We start from the raw sequence: 21,803 nt of genomic DNA, 5'->3' as shown, positions 1-21,803 counted from the left end.
TCCGATTAAAATATCATCAACCGCTTCTATTGCTTTCATCTGCCTTTCTTTTGTCATCTCTCCATAATCTCCGACTTTTTCTTTGCAGAATCAACCCCTCAAATCCCTCTTTTTCATCTAATGCTCAGATGGAAATAAGAAGAAATCGTGTGTGCAATTTGTTCACCGGTTTGTCTTCATCTTCATCGTATGGACCTCGCTGCTCGAATTCAAAATGGTTCGAGCAGCTGAGGATGAACAAAATATCAATCCTAGAGTAGGTGATGAAAGCTCCACAAACAATGACAGCAAATGCTCAGGTAATTGACACTTTTTTCCTGAGGTTTATTCGTATTTCATGTTTCAATGATTTCGTTGTGCCCTAAACCTGCAATTTTGTTGAATTGATTGATTAAATTTGGTGAAAATTGAGTTTCGGTTTCAGATTTGGATACAGTGAAGGAAAAGTTCGCAAAATTGTTTTTATAATTTTCTGAATTATAATTCGATTTTCTACATGTGAATTACAAATAAATAGGTAGTCACTTTAATAGAGATTTACTAACATTATTCAAGCAAATACATATTAAGATCATAAACACATAAACTCCACGCCTAATTAACTTAAGAACTATAAAGATGACCAAGATCCCCCATAAAATACGAAATATCATTTGAAACTTGGAATTTTTGTGAAAACAGTTCAACCCGTTGAAACCTAAACAATTTTCTATATGTACAAAAACTCTGGGGTTTTGTTTTTCTAAATGAATAATTTCTCTGTTATAGTGCCTTTTGAGGAGGATGAGAAGGATCCCAGTATATGGTTTCTTGATCACAACCATCATGAGGCCATGTTCTCCATGTTCAAGAGAATCGATGGTAGTTCTCAACTCTAATACATACATAATTACATTTTATTATATATATTTTGAAAAAAAAAGTTTTTTATTCTAAAATAGATGTTAATATTAGAGTTTGTATGCAACTAAGGAACATGTTGTAGGGTGGTATAGCACGGGTCCAAAGGTACGAGAGAATGATCTAGATATTCAAGGTTTATTTACTGGGTAAGCATTATAATCTTAAAGCTAAAATTAATATTTTCTTTCATTTTAGGAGCAAGACCCAATCGATTGTAGCCTCCCTCAACTCAACTGCTTCGCAGTCTTTTGAAGCTTCTTCCTTACAACAATCACCAGATTCTATCGAGTTACCATTTCAAGTATATACTCTATGGAATTATGAATCATCTGTGTTGGCAATGATGTCAACTCTAAATAGAATTATTGCTGATTTTTGAAATTTAGGCTTTCCATTTCATTTAGAAACATATGTGTATTGTAAGATATATGTTTCAAATATACGACCATGCAGTGAATTGTTTGTTTGTTGGATTTAAGGTTAATGAAAGGAAACCAATCTAACTTACATCCAAAGAATTTTCATTGCAGCTAACTATTTCCAAATTCCAATTCAATTTACTTGCATACATTCATCTATCTTTTGTATTTTTTGCTACGTTTATCCGGAATTTTTTTCTTGATGTTAAGCTTTATATAATATACTCATACAATAATTGATGGCTTTTACATGCAATAACGTGGATAAATCCTTAACACTTAAGGGTACATGCAACCTAAAGATCTATGTCATAACACTACTAAAGTAACATTCTATTGAACAACAAAAAACATATGAACCCTATGCTAGTTTCGAAAATCACAAACAAGTTAGGGTTTACATACCTTTTAGTTATTTCATTCCAACCCGATGGTTGATTGAGCCCATAGTATGTTGTTATTGTATACGTGTTATTTGTTGTGTTGGTACTTTGGGGGAAACTCACTAAGATTTGGGCTTACAATTTTGGGTTATGTTTCAGGTACCTCAGATGATCGTGGGAAGGCAAAGGCTTGATCGTACACCTCCTCATGTTGTGTTTGTGATTTTGGGAAAGCTTTGATGTTAAACTTGTTTTGAAAACTACAATGTAAAGAATTATGATTTTTGGTTGGTTGAAAAAGTTTAAATTTTTATGAATTTTTACGGATGTTACATTTGAGTTGGAAGCCTTCCAGAGATTCGACCTTCTGGTCTATTTCCGAGAGAGGGTAATGGTCTTTTGGTCATGCATTATTCAGGCCGGAATAATCGATGCACATTCGCCACGAGCCGCCATGTTTCTTTACCATTATTGGGTTTACTATCCATGTAGGGAACATTGCTTCCCGAAGGATGCCTGCATCCACAAGCTTCGAGACCTCGTCATTGATTTCATTGTTTCTATCACTTTCCTGCCCCCTCCTTTTTTTTCTTTATCGGAGCGCTACCCGGTATGATGTTTAGACTGTGTTCGATGATCTTTCGGTCCAATCCAGTTATATTTGCAGGCTGCCACGCGAATACCCCGACGAAGCGTGTTAGTAGTGCAACTAGTTGAACTTTGGTTTCTGCCAATAGGTCAGCTCTGATGTTTATTGCTTGTTCGGGGTGTTCGCCATGTATTACGTGCTTTTCTAGTGGGTGGTCTGCTTTAGATTTCTTGGGGGCGCTGACCAGGTCGGATGTCGCCATGATTTGGTGACACGTCCGCCTGTGCGGAGTGTCGGCGACAATGGTTGCTGATCTGAACCATGTGCTAAATTTTACTGTGCCGTGAATTGTTGACGACACAGGCTTGCAGCTCGAATAGTGTCAAACGTCCTAACCGTATGTTTTGTTCTATTGGGTGGCATAACACGGAGAATTCGATTGTTTGTGTCCTGCTCTCTCTCCCGATGTGGTTGACTAAAGTTGGTGGGAGGTGTATTGTTCCGAGGGGCCATACGTTGTGTCCCGTGAAACCGACCAGAGGTCCACCTGTTAGGGGCTTCAATTCTTCCTTCCAGGACTCTGGTAATTGCTGGAAGCAATGTTTGTACATGGAGAAGTTGATGTTGTTGATTTGTTAGGTTAACGCTTTGACGTTGTGGTTTGCCTCATGTCGCTTGCGTTTCTTGTATGGTCTGTTGATCGTAAGCACTCCGTCATGTCGTTGTTGTTTTTCTGATGTCGGCATTTTTTTTTTACTAGAAAGGTAAGCGGTGAGCACCCTACACTCGTCATAATCTCCTTGACGGCGTTGGTCAGCCCAATGCTTGGCGTCAGGCGGCCAAGTCTGCTGACTGACAACGTTTCTCTGGCGGGGCCGGTGTTGTCGTTTTGTGACGGTGTAAGACTTGTTTTTATCGAGTTGTGTCGTACTAGGTGCACGTCCGGATGGCGCCAACTGTTGTGATATGTCTCTGGCTTAACTCCGTCTCTCTAAAGGATGGGATGAGGGGCCTGAAAATCACAACAAAGGAAACAAGATCGTCAGTCTTTGTTTGGGAGACAGTCCCAGATCGAAGCTTTGACGATCAAGTCAGTTCGTCTCTTAGAGAGAAGGTGAAAAAGTGTTAGGCAAGGGTTAGAAGGTTTATTCCTCGGTCCCCTCTCTTGGATGAGAAGGGACCTTTTATAACCGTGGTCGGGGGACAGATCCCTGACAGTATCTTTTACCTTTTCAGCAATGGCAGGGATAGACGACATTTGATTGGTAGATCGTGCTCCACGAGTAGTCGTTTGCCATTGGTGCAAGGCTGCCAGGAGCAACATTATGAGCGCTACACCTATCGCTTTGAGAGGCGGCTGGTAGTTTTTGTCTTGACACGAGCTTTGGTGCTTGGGTGCCAAGGAATGAATGTGGGATTACGAGAGCGAGGGCGAGAGCAAGGACCCTGCTTTAAGCATACGCCAATCTTTGCCCAAACCGTCTATCAGACTGACGGTTCCGTTATTTTTGACGTATTCCCGGTGGGATACGTTAACAGGAACTATCTCAGAACTAGCCTTTCTCTTTACCATACAATCAAACGGTTTGACCTTGGCCGATCCTTTTCCATTGGGAAAAGAAACCTTTTCTAGACCACCATTGTTACCATTGTCAATGTCCATGAAAACTTTGGAATTAGACCCTTTAAGCACTTCTGGCTCAGATTTGCTCTTAAGCATTTCTGCTTCAACAATAATCAACATTTGGGTCAGATCAATAAGGGTCACGTCGATGTTCCTCATACGAAAGTTCTCAATGAACTGACCATATTACTTAGGAAGCGAAAGAAGAACCAAATTAATGGCTTGCTCCCTCGGGAAAACGACACCCATTCTATCCAATTTGTCAATGTAAGATTTCATTTCCAGAACATGCGCACACATAGAATTTCCATCTTGATGTCTACATGCCAATAGGGCTTGAGTAGTTTCGTATCGTTCAACTAGTGACGTGGGGAGAGTTAGTGGAGGAGGAGGAGGAAGAGTTGGAGAAGCATGACGTCTAGTTCCACCATTTCTCGAAGAAGAGAAAACATTTTCACCTTGATTAGAAAGTGGAAGATCATCTTCAAAAGAAAGAGGAAAACCATTTCCAACAGAATAAGGAAGACCATTATTGTATTGACTTGACATCTATAATGGGAGAAAAGAGAATTCAAGTTAGTTTATTTTAACCCTTAATTATTAACCCATAAATTTTAAATTAAGGCTACGATCCATATTTTCGATTCGAACTTTGAAGAGGGATGCTGTAATCAAATTCGAATCTATTTTAAGTAGGTAAGGCTTTTACCAATTTCAATATTATGAAACTCCTACATCTTTTGAGATTCATTGAATCTAATCAATGGCATGTTTAATCTCATATTATGCTCTCACTTTTGTGACTGGGATGTCGAGGATCACAAACGAGATGTAAATAACCGTGCAAACCCGCTTGACAACCTCGATGTCATTTATCATCTCTCATTAATGTGTCGGTTAACCACACACACTCCATCAACAACGATAATTTTTCGAGATGTTCATCATAACTCTTTATAGTCCCTATTAGTGTGTCGGTTAACCACACACGCTCCACTAACGACATATAAAGTATGATGTGTGTTTTCATGGATGTAGCACCTGGTTCTTGGTATGTATTTTTATTTAAGTATTTTACATTTTTGGCCTTGGACTCGGCGAGTTGAAGGACCAACTCGCCGAGTAGAAGCGAGATGAGGCGCAGGATTTAAGTGATGGACTCGTCGAGTCGGGTCCCGGACTCGACGAGTAGGCTCTGACTGGACAAAACCCTAATCTGAGGGTTTGTACCCTATTTAAACAACCTTATACAGCCTTCATCGCCCCTTTATGCTCCCAGAAACCCTCCATAGCAAACCCTAAGTGTTTTGGTGCAAGATCTAAGGCTTTTGAGTGATTTTTGTGGGTTTTGACCTCAAGGAAGAAGGAAGAGCATAGAAGGATCAAGAGGAGACTGAAGGATTCGAGCTTGGTTCATCATTTGCAGTCTTTGAAAGGTATAAAGTCTGTACCTTGCTTGTTTGTTTGTTAGATCCCTTTTTGGGGAAGATTTAGGGCTTTTTAAGCCATATGAGGTAGCCAACCATGATTGCAAACATGGTTGGGGGTCAAGGCTTCGGATCTAGCACTTGGGAAGAGTCACAAGGTAGATTTGGGTTGCTTTTGCACCCAAGAAAGGTCCCATGCATCATAAGAGCCTATTTTATGTCCTTTTGAGCTCAAAGTCCCATGCATGTACGTAAAGTTTGTAACTTTACGTGCTAGAACGATTGAAGGAGCTTAGATCTATCTTTTGGTCAAGTGTTGTACATCAGAAATCGAGGATTTTGGTGGTGGATGTTATCGACTCGGCGAGTCCGTTCTTGGGACTCGACGAGTCCAAGGCTTTGATTCCCATATCTGTTGAGGGTCAAAAGGACTCAGTGGGTGTTAGAAGGGTTGTAGTAGGACAGAAAGAGTGACCCAACGCATTGGACTTAATTTTAGACCTGAAGTTCATGGGACTCGACGAGTGCTAAAACAGACTCGGCGAGTCCAAGGCAATCTTCTTATGATTGAAGATGAACTCGACGAGTAGTTCATACAACTCGGCGATTCAAGGTCTGGACTTGTTCATCAGTTAAAGGTGAACTCGACGAGTGTTCATCCGACTCGGTGAGTCGGATGAAGGTTCATTGATGTTCGTAAGGAAGGGGAACTCGTCGATTCATTGCCACACTCGACGAGTCGAGTCGTGGATAAGGTCAAGTAAAGGGAAGGGACTCGACGAGTTGATGGACCAACTCGGCGAGTCGGGTCAACTGGAAGTTGACTTTGACTTGGACTTGGTTAGGGGTAAAATGGTCATTTTACCCTAAGAGTAGATATCAGTTTCTAACTGAGTGTTTTGTGGGGATTGTAGCCGGAGGATTTCCAGAGCAGCAGCGGACGGAGGTTTCCCGCACAGCTTATCAGCAGTTTCTCGTACGAGGTGAGTTACCTTCCAGTAGGGGTGGGTCTAAGGCCACAATGCCGGCCCACCAAAGAGGAGTATTTAGAAGATGATTGTCTTTGTGATAATTATCTTGGTATGGTTACATGCTTTGGTCATAAGTTTTATTTGTATGATATGTTACGTGTATGATAGGGATTGGTTTCTCTGATAGCGGTCCTTAGGACCGAAGGGTAGGTCAGTACCCGGATATGCCTGACTGTATGATTATATCATGTTGTTGTATGCTAGTGGTAGGGGATGGAATAGTCCCCAGTTACCGGTTGAAAGATACCGATGACAGTTACCGGTTGAAAGATACCGATGAAGATTACCGGTTGAAAGATACCGAGGATATTGTATGGTATGTGATGATTACCGGTTGAAAGATACCGATGATGACTACCGGTTGAAAGATACCGATGATGATAACCGGTCGAAAGATACCGACGATGATTACCGGTCGAAAGATACCGACGATGATTACCGGTTGAAAGATACCGAGGATATTGTATGGTATGTGGTATGATGGGGGAACTCACTAAGCTTTGTGCTTACGGTTTCAGTTTTGGTTTCAGGTACCTCTTCGTCTAAGGGGAAGGAGCCGGCGGCGTAGCATCGCATCACACATGATTTCCGCATGGAGTTTTCTGGGATTGTACTCTGATATCTTATTATTTTATGACTTGGGTTTTCAGGCATGATACATTGTTTTATGAGATGATGTGTTTTCACAGTATTTTCTTATGAATGTTTTTACGAGATAGTTTATTAAAAAGAAATTTTTGGACTTGAAAATTGGGATGTTACAAGTTGGTATCAGAGCCCTGGTTTGAGGGATTCGGACACACCCTCGGGGGTGTCTGGACTCAAATCGAGGGATTAAAAGCTTTTTACAAGAAAATGGTTTTCTAAAAGATAAGTTAAAGGAGTTTTGAGAAAGAACGAAGTGTGTGATGTGTGCGACCGGCCGAGCTCAAGTAAGTATTCCCCAAAGTACTCATACAAGTTTATGTTATGTTTATCAGCTTCCGTAGAACAGCATGCTAGAATAGGACTAAGGATCTAGGAATGATGCCTTATGTGTCTGGTTTATGTGTTTCAGCTTATGAGAATTGCATGCTAGTATTGAGTAGACAGCAGTAGGATAGCCTGTTTAGGTTATACCTGATAGTATGAGATTAGCATTGTATGCTAGTGCAGTTTCCTGTTATGAGGATAGGATTGCTTGAGATTGTTCCCTTGTCTGAATGCTGCACGCTTTGTGCTATGTGGGACTCCGAGTGATGGGAGTTAGCCATTAGGTGGATACGTCACGTCACATGTGACCAGGGTTGAATAATCTCAGAGTGCCGGACTTGGTCCTATTGCGCAGCTCTTGTCTGAGTCTAACCGTTGTAGGGACGAGTCTTTTACTCGAAGGATTATCTGAGCCTCGTCACATGTGATGGTATTCAGGTGATGACTAATTGGCATTACGAGGAGGCCTTCAGTAGCTGAGGACTGGTTTGGGTAGAGTCAGAGATTTCCCTAGGGCAAGCCTAGGATGAGAGTAGCAGAGATCAGTAGTAGTAGTAGAAGGGACTTGGTGGAGTCGGGGAGGTCCTTGAGGAAAGTACGGATAGATGTGGAAGGTAGTATGGGCCCGTACTACTGAAAGCAGAGGATCCGTACTCGAATCGAGGAAGGCTGAGGCAAGACCAGGGAACTTGTGATGGGGGTGATCCCTCTAGATATATCAGTATCACTGACGGTTGTTATTACGTATTGCAGAATGGTGGTACTACGTTCGAGGCCAGCAGTTGGCAGTTCAGGGGAGGGATTGGGTTCGAACTCAGGTTCCGAACCAGTGGATGAGAGGCTACGCGAGTTTATCGCGTCCGAGATCACTAGAGGCATCCTTGATGCGACCCCGATCATCTTTGGGTCGATCAAGGAAGGAATTGTCGAGTTGATGGAGGATCGCCTCCGGGCATTCAGGAGCGACATGGCGACCAGCCAGTCGGGATCACGCACACTGTCCTTTAAGGACTTCAGGGGCAGTGGTGCGCCAGATTTCCATGGGGCGAAGGACCCCATTGTGGCCAGACGGTGGATTGCAGACATTGAGTCTGCACAGTTGACCAGCTTCTGCCCCGAGGGGTCGAAGGTGAGATATGCAACAGGGTGCTTGAGAGACAGGGCCAGGGATTGGTGGGAGTCGGTTGGTGACTCTCTGGGAGCCTCGGCAGTCGAGGCTATGACATGGCCGGACTTTGTGACCCGGTTCAGGAGTGAGTTCACGCCAGCTGCGGAGCTTCAGCAGCTGGCCAGGGAGTTTTTGTATATGAGACAGACTACGGAGACTGTGGCGGAGATCACCGCCAAGTTCCGGGAGAGGGCGTTACTGGTGCCCCAGTATGCGGGAGATGAGGATATGAGGAGGACCCGCTCCCATGACATGCTACGAGCTGACATTCGGGAGCATGTTAGTTTTTCAGCTTGCCCTACCCTGGATTCCATGATTGCCAGGGCAAGGGAGAGAGAGATTGATCTGGAGCATATCCGGAAGAGGAAGGTAGAGGAGGGACAGACGACTGGGGCTTCGGGGAAGAAGCCCAAGGGATCAGATGGTAGGCCGAAAGGCCAGTCAGGACAGGGCCGCTGCAGGAAATGCGGCAGGCCGCACGAGGGGGCGTGTAGGTTGGGATCGTCGGGCTGCTACAAGTGCGGCAAGACGGGGCACTTTGGCTGGGATTGTACCGCCCCTGCAGCCACTATTCCGATATCTGAGTTGCTGTGTTTCCACTACAACCAGAGGGGCCACAAGAAAGCCAATTGCCCCCAGTTGACAGCAGCAGCGCCAGTGAAGGCGCCAGCTCCGACGACCCTGCGGATTACTGATGGCCGGCAGGGCAAGGCAGAGGCTCCAGTGGTGAGGAGCCGGGCTTTTCAGTTGACAGCCGAGGAGGCACGCGCTGCACCCGATGTGGTGACAGGTATGACTTCTTGTTTATGCTTTTATGATATGCTGCTGTGATTTTGATATGTTATGTATGTGCTCTGTTTAGGATCGTTCCATGTGAACGGTATCCCAGTTCAGGTATTGTTTGATTCGGGTGCTACTCGATCATTTATCTCTCTTGCGCTTAGCAAGAAGTTTCCGGAGTCGCCGGGCACGTTGGATTGCCCTCTAGAGGTCGAGATTGCGGACGACCGGTCAGTGCGAGCATCAGAGGTCTACCGAGATTGCGTCATGCGACTGTTTGAGGAGCGTTATCTGGTAGATCTGGTTCCCATACCTTTGCGGGGGAACAAGGTTATTATCGGTATGGATTGGCTAAGCCCCAATGGGGCAGTGATTGACTGTGCGCAGCAGTTGGTGCGGATCAGGACCCCAAGTGGGGGAGAGCTGGTGATTCATGGCGAGAGGCCACAGCAAGGACCAGCTTTATGTTCAGCAGCGAGAGCTAGGCGTTACCTTCAGCAGGGTTGCGCAGGATTTGTTGCCTATATGATGGATACCCGGGAGATGGGTAAGGCAACGGTGAGCGATGTACCCGTGGTACGAGAGTTTGCGGACGTATTCCCCGAGGAGTTGCCTGGGATACCTCCGGAGAGGCAGGTAGAGTTCAAGATTGAACTAATCCCTGGTGCGGCTCTGATAGCCAAGGCACCGTATCGGTTGGCTCCTCCTGAGATGCAGGAGTTGTCTACACAGTTGCAGGAGCTGTTAGACAAGGGTTTCATTAGACCGAGCAGTTCACCCTGGGGAGCCCCGATCCTATTTGTGAAGAAGAAGGACGGGTCGCATCGGATGTGTATAGATTATAGGGAGCTGAATAAGGTGACGGTGAAGAACCGTTACCCACTCCCGAGGATTGATGACCTCTTTGACCAGCTACAGGGAGCATCTTGGTTCTCCAAGATTGATTTGTGATCAGGGTATCATCAGATGAGGGTCAGAGAGGAGGATGTACATAAGACTGCGTTTCGGTCGCGCTATGGCCACTATGAGTTTGTGGTGATGCCTTTCGGGCTTACCAATGCTCCTGCCGCGTTCATGGACCTCATGAACCGCGTGTGCAGACCGATGTTAGACCGGTTTGTGATAGTGTTTATTGATGATATCTTGGTTTACTCCAAGACGCGGGAGCAGCATGAGGAACATCTGCGAGAGGTTCTGGAGACTTTGAGAAGGGAGAGCTTGTACGCCAAGTTCTCCAAGTGTGAGTTCTGGTTGCGCGAGGTGCAGTTTCTTGGGCACCTTGTCAACCAGAATGGTATTCTGGTCGACCCGGCCAAGGTGGAGGCCGTGATGAGATGGGAGGTTCCGAAGTCTCCATCTAAGATTCGGAGTTTCCTGGGATTAGCCGGCTACTATCGGAGATTCATCCAGGATTTCTCCAAGATAGTCGTACCCTTGACACGGCTGACGAAGAAGGCCGTAGTCTTTCGCTGGGGGCCTGAGCAGCAGGCCGCATTCGAGACACTGAGACAGAGATTGTGCGAGGCGCCAATTTTAGCCCTGCCAGAGGGCATGGAGGATTTTGTTGTATACTGTGATGCGTCCATCTCAGGTTTGGGCGCAGTATTGATGCAGAGAGGGCATGTCATTTCTTACGCTTCGAGGCAGCTGAAGCCTCACGAGGCGAACTACCCGACGCATGATTTGGAGCTGGGGGGCTGTGGTGTTCGCCCTCAAGATTTGGCGTCATTACCTCTATGGTGTTCGTTGTACCATCTACACGGACCATAAGAGCCTGAGGTATCTCATGGACCAGCCAAATCTGAACATGAGGCAACGTCGGTGGTTGGACGTGGTGAAGGATTACGATTGCGAGATCCTTTACCACCCGGGGAAGGTCAATGTGGTGGCCGACGCGCTTAGCCGCAAGGCAGCGCCGATCAGGGATATCTGTCTGAGGATGACAGTGGTGACTCCGCTGTTGGAGCAGATTCGGGAGGCCCAGCAGGAGGCCATGAAGGAGGAACATCGGAAGAGCGAGCGGATTGTGGGGCAGGTTTCCTCCTTTGACTATGATAGCCGAGGGTTATTGACTCTTCACCGTAGGGTGTGGGTCCCTTATCATGGAGGCGTGCGCCAGATCCTGATGGAAGAGGCACACAAATCCAGATTTTCTATCCATCCCGGAGCAACGAAGATGTATAGAGATCTTCGTCCTGACTATTGGTGGCCCTGCATGAAGCGGGATGTAGCATGGTACGTGGAGCGGTGCTTGACCTGTAGGAAGGTCAAGGCCGAGCACCAGAGGCCACACGACAAGATGCAGCCGTTGGATATTCCGTTGTGGAAATGGGAGGACATTACGATGGATTTTATCACAAAGCTTCCCAGGACCGCGCGGGGAGTGGATTCGATTTGGGTCATCGTCGATCGATTGACCAAGAGCGCCCATTTTATCCCGATTCAGGAAAGTATTTCGGCCGAAAGGTTGGCCGATATCTATATCAGGGAGGTAGTGGCGCGGCACGGGGTGCCAGTTTCGGTGATTTCAGACAGTGATGTGCGGTTCACTTCCAGGTTTTGGAAGAAGTTTCATGACGAGCTGGGTACTCGTCTGCATTTTAGCACCGCCTTTCACCCACAGACGGATGGTCAGAGCGAGCGGACCGTCCAGACATTAGAGGATATGCTGCGGGCATGTGTTTTAGACTTCGGAGGTAGCTGGGATACCTACCTTCCGTTGGCGGAGTTCTCGTATAATAATAGCTATCATGCGAGTATTGACCGTCCTCCCTTCGAGATGTTATACGGGAGGAAGTGCAGAACCCCGATATGTTGGGGTGAGGTTGGCCAGAGGGTCATGGGGAGCACCGAAGTGGTGCTCAAGATGACAGAGAGGATTCAGCAAGTTCGGAGCAGGCTTCAGACCGCTCAGAGTCGGCAGAAAAGTTATGCCGACAAGCGACGATCGGACCTGGAGTTTCAGGTCGGGGATATGGTTCTCCTGAAGGTGTCGCCATGGAAGGGCGTCATCCGATTCAGGAAGCGGGGCAAGTTGGGTCCCAGGTATATTGGACCCTTCAGGGTTATAGCCCGAGTGGGCAAAGTGGCTTATAGGTTGGATCTGCCAGCCGAACTCAGTCAGATCCACAGCACTTTCCACGTCTCTCAGCTGCGGAAGTGCCTGGTGGACGACTCAGCAGTAGTACCCTTAGAGGATATTCAGGTCGATGACAGCCTGAATTACATTGAGCGACCTGTAGCAATCCTTGACCGGAAGTCGAAGGATCTGCGGAACAAGAGGGTTGAGCTGGTAAAGGTGCAATGGCAGCACCGGAAGGGCTCGGAATGGACTTGGGAGCCGATGGATGAGATGATGGAGCATTACCCAGAGCTGTTCCAGGATCGAGCAGCAGACTTCGAGGACGAAGTCTAAAATAAGTGGGGGAGATTTGTAGCACCTGGTTCTTGGTATGTATTTTTATTTAAGTATTTTACATTTTTGGCCTTGGACTCGGCGAGTTGAAGGACCAACTCGCCGAGTAGAAGCGGGATGAGGCGCGGGATTTAAGTGATGGACTCGTCGAGTCGGGTCCCGGACTCGACGAGTAGGCTCTGACTGGACAAAACCCTAATCTGAGGGTTTGTACCCTATTTAAACAACCTTATACAGCCTACATCGCCCCTTTATGCTCCCAGAAACCCTCCATAGCAAACCCTAAGTGTTTTGGTGCAAGATCTAAGGCTTTTGAGTGATTTTTGTGGGTTTTGACCTCAAGGAAGAAGGAAGATCATAGGAGGATCAAGAGGAGACTGAAGGATTCGAGCTTGGTTCATCATTTGCAGTCTTTGAAAGGTATAAAGTCTGTACCTTGCTTGTTTGTTTGTTAGATCCCTTTTTGGGGAAGATTTAGGGCTTTTTAAGCCATATGAGGTAGCCAACCATGATTGCAAACATGGTTGGGGGTCAAGGCTTCAGATCTAGCACTTGGGAAGAGTCACAAGGCAGATTTGGGTTGCTTTTGCACCCAAGAAAGGTCTCATGCATCATAAGAGCCTATTTTATGTCCTTTTGAGCTCAAAGTCCCATGCATGTACGTAAAGTTTGTAACTTTACGTGCTAGAACGATTGAAGGAGCTTAGATCTATCTTTTGGTCAAGTGTTGTACATCAGAAATCGAGGATTTTGGTAGTGGATGTTATCGACTCGGCGAGTCCGTTCTTGGGACTCGACGAGTCCAAGGCTTTGAGTCCCATATCTGTTGAGGGTCAAAAGGACTCAGTGGGTGTTAGAAGGGTTGTAGGAGGACAGAAAGAGTGACCCAATGCATTGGACTTAATTTTAGACCTGGAGTTCATGGGACTCGACGAGTGCTAAAACAGACTCGGCGAGTCCAAGGCAATCTTCTTATGATTGAAGATGAAGTCGACGAGTAGTTCATACAACTCGGCGAGTCAAGGTCTGGACTTGTTCATCAGTTGAAGGTGAACTTGACGAGTGTTCATCCGACTCGGCGAGTCGGATGAAGGTTCATTGATGTTCGTAAGGAAGGGGAACTCGTCGAGTCATTGCCACACTCGACGAGTCGAGTCGTGGATAAGGTCAAGTAAAGGGAAGGGACTCGACGAGTTGACGGACCAACTCGGCGAGTCGGGTCAACTGGAAGTTGACTTTGACTTGGAATTGGTTAGGGGTAAAATGGTCATTTTACCCTAAGAGTAGATATCAGTTTCTAACTGAGTGTTTTGTGGGGATTGTAGCCGGAGGATTTCCGGAGCAGCAGCGGACGGAGGTTTCCCGCATAGCTTATCAGCAGTTTCTCGTACGAGGTGAGTTACCTTCCAGTAGGGGTGGGTCTAAGGCCACAATGTCGGCCCACCAAAGAGGAGTATTTAGAAGATGATTGTCTTTGTGATAATTATCTTGGTATGGTTACATGCTTTGGTCATGAGTTTTATTTGTATGATATGTTACGTGTATGATAGGGATTGGTTTCTCTGATAGTGGTCCTTAGGACCGAAGGGTAGGTCAGTACCCGGATATGCCTGACTGTATGGTTATATCATGTTGTATGCTAGTGGTAGGGGGTGGAATAGTCCCCAGTTACCAGTTGAAAGATACCGATGACAGTTACCGGTTGATAGATACCGATGAAGATTACCGGTTGAAAGATACCGAGGATATTGTATGGTATGTGATGATTACCGGTTGAAAGATACCGATGATGACTACTGGTTGAAAGATATCGATGATGATTACCGGTCGAAAGATACCGATGATGATTACCGGTTGAAAGATACCGACGATGATTACCGGTTGAAAGATACCGAGGATATTGTATGGTATGTGGTATGATAGGGGAACTCACTAAGCTTTGTGCTTACGGTTTCAGTTTTGGTTTCAGGTACCTCTTCGTCTAAGGGGAAGGAGCCGGCGGCGTAGCATCGCATCACACATAATTTCCGCATGGAGTTTTCTGGGATTGTACTCTGATATGTTATTATTTTATGACTTGGGTTTCCAGACATGATACATTGTTTTATGAGATGATGTGTTTTCACAGTATTTTCTTATGAATGTTTTTACGAGATAGTTTATTAAAAAGAAATTTTTGGACTTGAAAATTGGGATGTTACAATGGATTAGCATACTTTTCACATTTTTCCTAAAGTAACTAATAGTGTCTCACACCCCCGAACCAGACGGCGGAATCGTCCGGGGGCTCGTGTGACTATCAATGGAAATATCATCACAATGAATATACATGAAACATAACACAATCATCACCAAACATTACATATTACAACTGCTATTGTTCACATCAAGTACATTGTCTTAGATTACATATTCCCAAAATATTAATTGTACGATGATTGACATTACATAAAATAAATTCCTACACTTGAAAGTTTCCCCTGCTTAACGGTTACCTGAGAATACAAGTTATTTTGAAAACGGTCAACATATATAATGTTGGTGAGTTCATAAGCATGTTTGAATGAAAGTCTTTGTATTATTTGTAAAACCCAGAAAATCCGATATTTTCTGTAAAAAGTCTGAAAAATGATGTGAAAAATCGAGTATAGATGCATGTGTGAATTTCATAGTAAAAGCATGTATAAGTATGCAGTCCAAATTTCTTTGTATTCTTTCTGTTGTAAGTAGAAGGTAATTGAATAATAACATTGCCACAGGATATCCGATATTTTCTGATTATAAATGTGTTGTGGTCTTAAACCCTAAGACCATGTATTGATGTATGTATGATTTGTATTGACATGATTAATGTTCTGATCTCCGTAATGTTATGATGATAATGATCTCTATGTGAGTCGTTATAACCATGCTTGATAAGGACTAATTCGCCTGTCTTGGCATTTTTCCAAACGCCGGTTTGATAAAGAAAATGTTGTCACCCTAGACTGGCCTAGTCTAACTGTAGCGAACAGCTCAGGTGTGGGAGAGTCACCTCCGTATAGATCTATACACAAACTCTCGCTCTCCCTCCAGGAGACTCTGGTTATAACTACAGGCTACGATCATACACTCAGTGGTGTCAACCGACATGTCTCACTAGATCCCAATTGTTAATGTATAATCATTCGAATTTCACGATATAAGATGTATATGAATTTAGATTCGTACAGTTGTTGTATTTTGTTTGTTCATTATAACATGGTTCTTTCTATTTGAATTGTTTAACGAAGATGATGTAAATAGTCCAATATTTTGTTATAAGGATATTGTTAGACCATTATGTCAAACTTTACAATTTGGACTTATTTTTGTAAAACTTACACTTTAGGTCCCTTAAAACCTAAATATATTTTTAATGACTTATTTCCTATAAAATGACATTTTTGGCCCATTTTGGTTGAAAATAACATTTTAGCCCATTAATTTATAAAACTTTGTATTTCCGGCCCAATTTTGTAATAATTTGCAATTTCGGCCCAAAAATACATTCATGGACATTTTCAGCCCATTTATATAAGATTTTACAATTTCAGCCCATATTTGATAAAAATGGCATTTTCAGCCCTTATTTTATAAAAATGACATTTTCAGCCCTTATTTGCTATAAATGACATTTTCGGCCCAAATTTTATAAAACTAACATTTTTGGCCCAATTTTGAAATAAGTGTCATTTTCAGCCCCTAAATTTGTAAGTTTTCATTTTTTACTCAAGTTTTGATCAAATAACATTTTAGTCCATAAAAATTTATATTTTTCCAATTTGGGCCCAAAAAGCCGTAAGTCCCAAATTAAGGCCCATAATGCAAAATTTCCCACTTTTGGTCCTTTGGAAGGTATGATTGTTATAAAAACTCATTTTTATACAAATGTGACCCTTTTGATCCTTACAAAACCGTAAGTGTCACAATTATCCCAATCTTTTGTTTACTTGTCAAAAATGATCCTTTTACAAGATTTTTGTTTTGTTTTTCATATCTTAGGCATGTATAACACTTTTATCTTTGTAGTATGATGATTAGAGTGTTTTAGTTTATGAATCTCACTCATTTTTGTTAGAGTTTTCGAGATTCATCAAGTTTTATCACATAATCACAACATAAGCCAAGAAAATCACACATAACATGCATAAATACATAGATCTACACATAAACACTTGTATTCTCCCCCCCCCCCCAAGAAAAACATGTAAAAACCGAAAACAAGGGGGTATGAACTCACAATGGGTTGATGATCTCGGTTGTGAACAAGAAAATGGAAAGATCTCGGCCTTTAGCAAGCTTTCTTGAGTGGATTTCGAACTTAAGAAGTTCTAGGAAGCAAAATCACGAAAACATGTGTTGATAAAGAGTGATTTAGCTAAAAAAATGAAGTAAACCAACTTAAGTTTACAAGATCTTACCAAGGATTGATGATTTTGGTGGAGAATCCTCTTGAAAGCACTCTAGATCTTCGAAAATTTAGAGGAGGAAGGAGGTTTTCTAGAGAGAGTTTCTTAAGAGATTTTTGAAAGAAATGAGGTGGTGAGGAGAGTGGTTTGGCCGAGAGGAAGAAAAGAGAGAAAGAGAGGAAAGAGGTTAGATGTGATGGAAGCCTTGATGCATGAGATTGGTGTTTACTTGGAGGATATTTAGCATGGAATACCACCATGCAATATTGAGGTGGCACCATAAGATCTTTTCTCTCTCTTTTTTTACACATGGGGCGAGAATGGGCCAAATGGAGTGAAGAAAAAATGATTTTGGGTTCAAATCCTTGTCTTTGATCGAATTTCATAAACCCAATAATATTTTTCGGCCCATTGGGCCCTTAGGATGGTTCACGACCCATTGAAAGTCCATTAGGTGGTTTAAGGTCCATTAGGGTAAATGGAATCATTTATGGCCCAACAAGGCCCATTAGAGGTAAACTAATCTATTTTAGGCCCAAATGGCCCAAAATGTTAGGTTTTTATGAATGTGGGTCCATTTAGAGCCCAATTAGGGTTTCTAGGCCCAAAATAGTCGAATTGAATGCTTATTGGTCCATTAGGCCCAATAGGAAAATCCTAGTCCATAATGAACTTGAACCGGGATTTTTAGGGTTTTCAACTCCCAATTGACTTTCTGAAATGTTTTGCATAGAGTTTTGAACTTCAATTGTGAATCTTGACTAAGTTTGTTGTCATAGAATTAACATAGTGCATGATATAAAGTTAGAGTTACAAATATTATCATAGATGACGTTTACATGATCACAAAATTTCCTGGCTAAAATGTCAGTTGACATCATCCCCCCGTTAGAGGGAATTTCGTCCCGAAATTCTATTGAAAACTAGGATTATGAAGGAGAGAATAAGTGAGGGTACTTCTGCTTCATTAGGTCTCCGCGTTCCCACGTGAATTCTAGTCCACGCTTAGCATTCCACCGAACCTTCACAATCGGAATGCGACTATGCTTTGTACGCTTCACTTCCCTGTCCATAACTTCGACCGGTTCTTCGATGAACAAGAGATTCTTGTTGATCTCGATCTCTTCTAGAGGAATGCCAAGAGTTTCATCTGATAGACACTTTTTCATATTCGAGACGTGGAACACGGGGTGTACGTTGCTGAGCTCGGCAGGTAGCTGCAGCTTGTAAGCCACTGGACCAATTCGGGCAAGAATCTCGAACGGTCCAATGTATCGCGGGTTCAGTTTTCCCTGTTTCCCAAAGCGGATCATCCCTTTCTAGGGAGAGACCTTCAATAACACCTGATCCCCGACTTGAAATTCTAGTGGCATTCGCCGCTTGTCAGCATAGCTCTTCTGTCGGTCTCACGATGCTTGAAGTCGAGCTTTGATTTGGATTATCTTTTCGGTCGTTTCACGAATGATTTCTGGTCCTGTGAGAGTACTGGCTGGTGATTGCCCTTTTGCTAGCTGGGTGTCGCCCACCTCAGCCCATCATAGGGGCGATCTGCATTTACGACCATAAAGAGCCTCGAAAGGAGCAACCTTGATGCTCGTGTGATAACTGTTGTTGTATGAGAGTTCAATCAAAGGCAAGTGAGTATCCCATGACTTGCTGAAATCAATCACACATGCTCTAAGCATGTCTTCAAGTATCTGGATGGTGCACTCACTCTGACTATCCGTCTAAGGGTGGTAGGCAGTGCTCATATCTAGCTGTATTCCCATTGCCTTTTGCAGCGACTGCCAAAATCATGAAGTAAATCTACTATCTCGATCCGAGATGATAGATACTGGCACCCCATGAAGTCTCACGATTTATTTGATGTAGATTATGGTCAACCTTTCCATCTTGTAGGATTCCTTTATTGGCAGGAAATGAGCGGATTTAGTTAACCTATCGACAATTACCCATATGACATCTAATCCATCAGTTGTCTTGGGTAGTTTGGTCACGAAGTCCATAGTAATCCGTTCCCATTTCCACTCGGGTATCACGGGCCGTTGCAATAGTCCCGAGGGCTTTTGGCATTCCACTTTTACCTTAGCGCAGGTGAGGCACTTGCTCACATAAGTGGAAATTTCTGCTTTCATGTTTGGCCACCAATAATGTTGCTTGATATCTAGGTACATCTTATCTGAACCAGGATGTATGGAGTATCGCGTCTTGTGGGCTTCATGCATGACTACTTCTCTGAATCCCCCAATCTTAGGAACCCAGATTCTATTCATGAAGTAGTGAGTTTCATCCTCTTTAACTTCAAATCCGTTATCCATTCCACGCAGTGATTCACTAGTGACATTCTCCGGTTTTAATGCGTCCAATTGGGCTTCCTTGATCTGTGAGGTTAGGTGAGATTTGATGGTGATTGATAGAGTTTTCACGCGACGACTTGAATATTCCTTCCGGCTTAGGGCATCGGCTACCACGTTAGCCTTGCCTGGGTGGTACTTGATCTCACACTCGTAATCATTTAGCAGCTCAACCCATCTCCGCTGCCTCATGTTTAGTTCCTTTTGATTTAAAATATGCTGGAGGCTTTTATGATCGGTGAAAATGGTGCACTTGGTACCATAAAGGTAGTGCCTCCAAATCTTCAGGGCGAAGACTATAGCTCCCAGCTCGAGATCATGGGTGGTGTAATTTACTTCATGTGTTTTTAGTTGTCTGGACGCATATGCAATCACCTTTCTACATTGCATAAGAACACAACCCAAACCTTGATTCGAAGCATCACAGTAGACTACAAAGTCTTCAGTTCCCTCCGGTAGGGATAGCACTAGTGCACTACAGAGGGCTTGCTTCAAGGTTTGGAAGGCAATCTCTTGCTTCTCAGTCCAGTTGAAAGGTACACCTTTTTGTGTCAGTGTGGTGAGAGGTTTGGCTATCTTGGAGAAGTTTTGGATGAACCTTCAGTAGTAGCCTGCAAGAACCAAGAATTGGCGAATTTTTGTTGGTGTTGTCGGAATTGCCCAGCCTTCAATGGCTTTGACCTTGGAAGGATCTACATGAATTCCTTCTTTGCTGACAACATGTCCCAAGAAGTTCACACTACGGAGCCAAAACTCACACTTGGAGAGTTTCGCATACAACTTCTCAGCTCACCGGGTGTCTAAGATCTGTCAGAGATGTCGGCTATGCTCTTCTTCGCCTCGAGAGTATATGAGAATATCGTCGATGAAAACAATCACAAATTTATCCAGGAATGGGCGGCAGACTCGATTCATGATGTCCATAAATGCAGCGGGGGCATTCGTCAGACCGAAGGGCATCACGACAAATTCGTAATGACTGTATCGTGTTCGAAAAGCAATTTTGGGAATATCCTCTTCCCGAACTTGGAGTTGATGATAACCGGATCTCAGATCTATTTTTGAGAAATAACTAGCTCCTTGAAGCCGGTCAAACAGATCGTCGATTCGCGAAAGTGGGTACCGATTTTTGATGGTAAGCTTATTTAGTTCCCTGTAACCGATGCACATTCTAAAGGATCCATCCTTTTTCTTGACAAATAAGAACGGAGCTCCCCAGGGTGAGAAGCTTGGTCGGATGAACCCTTTTCCCAGCAGCTCGCTTAGTTGACTCGATAACTCCTGCATTTCGGCGGGAGCTAACCTGTAGGGTGATTTGGCAATTGGTGTGGCTCCTGGTATCAGGTCGATGCAGAATTCGACCTGCCTTTCTGGGGGTATTCCCAGAAGATCTTCTGGAAATACATCCGGGAAGTCACATGCCACTGGAATGTCTTGAATGTTCACTTCCTATTTGGTCGTATCCACCACATGAGCAAGGAATGCGTAGTTCTTCTTGTGTAGACACTTTTCTGCCTTGATACATGAGATAAGGTGAAGGTTGACACCAGGTTTATCGCCATAGATTATTAGGGTTTTGTGATCGGGGAGATGAAGGCGAACGCCCTTCTCGCAACACATTATATCAGCATGGTGGGGCTTAACCAATCCATGCCGATTATCACATCAAAACTCCTAATATTTACTGGCATCAAGTCTATTTGAAATGAGTGATTGTTTAGCGTTAATGTGCACCCTACATAGATATCTTTGGTTGTTTCAGTTTTCTCATTAGCCATTTCAACCGTGAAGGCTTCATTGAGCTTCTGGGGTTGTTGATTTAGTAAGTGCTTGAATTTATTACTAACGAAACTTCGCTCCGCCCCACTATCAAATAAGATGCATACGTACGAGTCGTTAAGTAGGAACGTACCAGTAACAACCGATGGGTCCTGCACTGCTTCACCTTGACCCATTGTCAACACTCTTCCTGCTGCTCCTGCCCCTTGATTGTTTGCTTTGGGGCAGTTGCGCCGGAAATGGCCGGTTTCTCCACACCCATAGCAGGTGTAATTGGCCGCAGCATTGTTGTTGTTGTTGTTGTTGTTGTTGCGGTTGTTGATGTTGTTGTTGTTGTTGTTTGACTGTTGGTTTTGTTGCGGATATGTACTGCAATACCTTGTAGTGTGACCCTTTCGGTTGCAGCTTGTGCAGTGCATCTCTCTACATTCTCCTTGATGGTGAAAATTGCATTTGCTGCACCTAGGTAGGGTCCCTGAGTATTGCTTGGGATTATTTGGTGTGGATGAGGCTGGAGCATGTGGTGTGG

This window comes from Lactuca virosa, chromosome 9, assembly GCF_052849685.1.
Source record: "Lactuca virosa cultivar CGN04683 chromosome 9, Lactuca_virosa_CGN04683_v6, whole genome shotgun sequence".
Classification (NCBI taxonomy): Eukaryota; Viridiplantae; Streptophyta; class Magnoliopsida; order Asterales; family Asteraceae; genus Lactuca; species Lactuca virosa.
This window is presented reverse-complemented; position numbering follows the sequence as displayed.